General features: G+C 48.7%; 1 pseudogene; it reads right to left on the bottom strand.

Annotated features, from left to right (window-relative positions):
* Positions 1–3,535: 3,535 nt before the first annotated feature.
* Positions 3,536–3,872, bottom strand: LOC119813302 (annotated as a pseudogene).
* Positions 3,873–4,489: the final 617 nt, after the last annotated feature.

Below are 4,489 nucleotides of genomic sequence, written 5' to 3'. Positions count from 1 at the left end.
AGCTGACCCTCCATTGCTGCTTTGAGAAGTCCTCCCCAGTCAGTTTCCCTATCTGTCTCCTCGGATGGATGTCTTTCAGGGACCCTTAGGCGCTGGCTGCTTTGCAGGCCTGTCTCCCTGACAGACTGTGGGTTCTTTGAGGCCACAGGCTGTGAGTTCTTTACCTCAGCACACCTAGGGCTTAGCTGTGGATGCTTAATAGGTGGGCCTTGTCAGTGTGATGGCACACATCTGGAATCCCAGCTCTCAGGAAGCAGGGGAGGAGGATTGGAAATTTGAGGCTAGCCTGGGCTACATACCAAGCCCTTGTCTCAGAAAGCCAAGGGCTGGCTTGTGATTCGGTGGAAGACTGTGCTCTTAGCGTGCACAGGGGCTTGGGTTGCTCCAGGAGAGAAATAGTAGCTCCTTGAAGTGCAAACAAGAGAAGCAAGGAAAACCCAAGAAAGAGGAAAAGGGGGAGGGAGTATGTCAGCCAGGATGGATCCTGGGCTGGGCCTGCCAGGCCTGAGACTCATCTCCACCCCACCCCTGACCACAGCATTACACTCTGTTTCTGCTCGTTCTGGTTCCGCTGATGGAAATTTTATTATGAGACAGTACACATGCCTCCCTCTGCAAAATCACACGTGGACACTTGGATGAGTTTTCAAAGTGGACACACTCATGTGGACAGCACTGTCCTGTGAAAGTTGCTCTGAACGGGTCCCCACATCTGTCTTCAGGCCCTGTGACAATAGGTTGAACACCATTCAGATGCTCTACCAGTGATACCCCTGCCCTGTGCTCCTCATACCCTGAATAACACGACACACGTCTTGCCGAATTTAACGTCTTTCATTTAATGATGTGACCGTGGGAGTCATTCAGCTTGGGAATTATACATTACTGCATTGTAGAAGGACTTAAGCTTTTTCTGCACATGATCTCTTTGAACCTAAGAAAATGTTTACACAGTTTTGGTACAGGGGTAGATAAAGTGGATATTCAAATCAAACATTTATTGATAATCAATCCTAGAGAGTTTAATGGCCAGCCCAGAACTGGAGTTTATTAGGAAGATTTTTGTTTTGTTTTGCTCAAGCCAGGATCTCTCTCTGTGTAGTCCTGACTGTCTGGAATCTCCCTATGAAGGTCAAGCTGACCTTGAACTCACAGATGTCTGCCGGCCTGAGTCACTTGGTTAGGTACTTGCAGCCAAGGCTAATGACCTGAGTTCAATCTCTGGGGCCCCAAGACTGAGGGGGAGAACTGAGTCCCACAGGTTGTCTTCTGACTGCCACAGGGGGCTGTGCTATGTGCTCAGACTCCTACGCACACACCTTAAATAAATAATTTAGAAAGAATTTGATCCTGGCTGAATATCTGATACCCTGGGGCATAGATCATCTTCAGTGGTTTTCATATTAGTTGCTTGATAGTTTGAAACTTTTAAATTAAGAAACTTGATTTATTTCATGTATATGAGTGTTTTGCTCACAAGTACATCTCTGTACCACATGTGTGCCCGGGAGCAGGGGGAAGACACTGTCAGGGCACACGCAGGGCCATGACCCACTCAGCCCCATCTCCTGGAAAGCCTGCTTGTCTCAGGGGTAAAGTTTGCGTGGAAGGAGAGGAGCTAGAGATGTGGCCACGTCCTGTGGCTTCACGGAAGGCCAGCTGTAAAGGCCAGGAAGGAGAGGAGGGCTGGAAGAAACTTAAGAGGGACAGTTGGGGACCGAGAAGGCAGGAGGTTTTGGAGGGATATGGGGAGAGTCAAGAGAGAAGCCTTGAAGGCAGTGGGGCTGCTTCTTAAGCGTTGCAATCTTGGATCTGAATCCCCTGTCATCATTTCCTCAGGCTAACATGACAAAAAATAAAAAAAAAAAAATTGCAAATAAGCCGGGCGGTGGTGGCGCACGCCTTTAATCCCAGCACTCGGGAGGCAGAGGCAGGTGGATCTTTGTGAGTTCGAGGCCAGCCTGGTCTACAAGAGCTAGTTCCAGGACAGGCTCCAAAAAAGCTGCAGAGAAACCCTGTCTCGAAAAACCAAAAAAAAAAAAAAAAAAAAAAAATTGCAAATAAATAAAAAAACAAACCTGCAAACTGTGTAGGGGAAAAAAAACAAACAAAACAAACACCAGAGGCGTATCTTCTCGGGTTCTGGAGACCAGTCTGAATTCCAGGTGTGGTCTGGACCACAGCCCACAGCCCCCTCAAGTCTCGCCTGCTTTTCCCTGCTTCTGGTGGCTTCTGTATAGTCCAGAGGCAGGTCCCATCTCAGACTGTGGTCCACAGTAGGACCCGCAGAGCATGGGGAGCTACAGGCAACACCCGTGTCCTTTTCCTGTGAAGCACACAGTCCCTGGCGTCGCTGTCAGCCCAGTCTGCCCTCTTATTTCCTTTGGTGGTTTATGCTGTGGTGTCAGAACTAACAATGCTTGCCGAACCCCAGGTAATTCCCCTGGGTCTTCCTCTAAAGTCTTTACAATTCTAGCACTTAGGATTTTGAGGGATTTGTTGTTGTTTTCTTTTTGACAGTGTTTCAGGTTGGTCTTGAACTCCTGATTTCCTTCTGCCTACCTCTTATGGTTACTTTTTTACGGGTACCCAATGTTTTGAGTCTGATAAGCTAAGAAGGGTCCTCAGATGGATACATAAATGACATGTTTGTCACCGGGCATAGCTCCCTCCCATGTACCTTTTGGCCCCCTCCCCCACCTGAGTGTCCTGTGGCCCAAGCTCTTTGGGGCTGTCATTTGAAGTGGGGGTGCTCCAGGTGGAAGGGACTTTTCACACACAGCTGGGAGACGCCCACAGGCCGCAGTATGGAGACACCTTTAGTTAAAGACCACAGTGCGAGAGGCCAGAAGCAGAGGGGTGGGCTCTTCAGGTTCTACAAAGCAGAGTTGCTGGAGGGAGCCGCCCTGGGGATGGAACTTGTGGTCCAGAGAGAGAAATCCCCTTACAGTACAGCTGAGCAAAGCGGTCCCTGTTGCCATGGCCACCACCATCATTATCACCAGCAGCATCAACCCCCACCATCGCAGGGATGGCTAGCACATCTGGCCAAGCACCAATGGGCACAGGAAACAGCCAGAACTCTGCGGAGAGTTGCGAGTGGGAGTGGAAATTGTCAGGGCTGCTTTGGGAAATGCAGCTGTGCACGTGCCTTGCCCTTAATTCGGCAGCTGCCTTCCTGGGTCACATTCCAGTGACGGTGAGCAGCTGGGTGTATTTAAATCCCAGCACTCAGGAGGCAGAGGCAAGTGGATTTCTGTGAGTTCAAGACCGACCCTGTCTCAACCACCACCACCATCAGCACATACACACACAATAAAATAAACCAATGTCAGTGAGCACATGAGCTACCTGGACACTTTCAAGAATTTCACTATAGCTGTATTCTTAATAGGCAAAATCTGGTGGAAACCCAGCATCCACCTACAACAGAATGAATGTGTCATGGAATATTTGCATCATAGGATGTCATCCAGCCCAACTTCTTCTTCTTCTTTTTAACAACCGATTGAGTCAATTTATTAAAATAGTTGACTTAGGCCTCTGCAATAGTGACTTCAACCTCAACTCCCTGATGGAAGTAACCTGTTTAACAATCTCAGAAGGGCTGTGTAAGTCAATGTGCCGATTGTGGATTCTCATTTGGAAAAAAATCTCACGTCTTGGAACCTTCACCACAAGGTGTTTTTCTTGTAGTGATTCCAGGGTCTTGGTGGGCATGCGCACCAGCCCCTTCACTTTCAGATTCTTCTCCTTTGTGCCTCAGCACACACCTCCAGCGACTTCACCTTGTGGCTGGTGAGCATGATTCGAATCCGGTGAATCGCCACCTCAGGTTCCACGGGCGTCTTTTCGATATCTTTGAAAGCCATGGCTGCCGCGTGGCTTCCTGACAGACTTGTTCCGACGGCAGTGAACGACTATGAGTCAGAAGGGGGAGCGGGCTGAACAGACCTCCGCGGCACACGCCACCACGCCTTAGAAGGCTAGCCAACTTCTTGCACTGTGGGTTTTGACCCGATATGGGTCACATAACTGAATGTCAGTATTGGCATTGGTGAAAGCTTTCTGAAGACACAATGGCTAAAAAGTAATTGAAAATCAAAAGAGTAACTGATCCAAGGTGTTTCTGATAGCATTTATCCATGTCACATTGTGTGACTCCGACATAGACTTTGCTCTGAACACACAACGTGCCTGAAGGAATGTTGGCTCGGACTTGAGATTGTAGGAACCAGCATGACAAGCTCAAAAGAGGCCCGAGTCTCAGTAGTTTACCCTGAGGCAACCCATGGTTCCCATAAAAAAAAAAAAAAAAAAAAAAAAAAAACCACAAACTGAGACTACCCAGGCACCACCCAGAAGCAGACCATCCTAAAGAAATTCCGAACGCTCCAACTGTTGTAGATAGGGTCACCTGCCAGCACACACCCATCGCTTTTACCAGGACACCCCTAGACAAATGTCAGCCTACCAGGGGTCCTAAAAT

Source organism: Arvicola amphibius, chromosome 4 (genome assembly GCF_903992535.2).
Source record: "Arvicola amphibius chromosome 4, mArvAmp1.2, whole genome shotgun sequence".
NCBI lineage: Eukaryota > Metazoa > Chordata > Mammalia > Rodentia > Cricetidae > Arvicola > Arvicola amphibius.
This window is presented reverse-complemented; position numbering and strand designations above follow the sequence as displayed.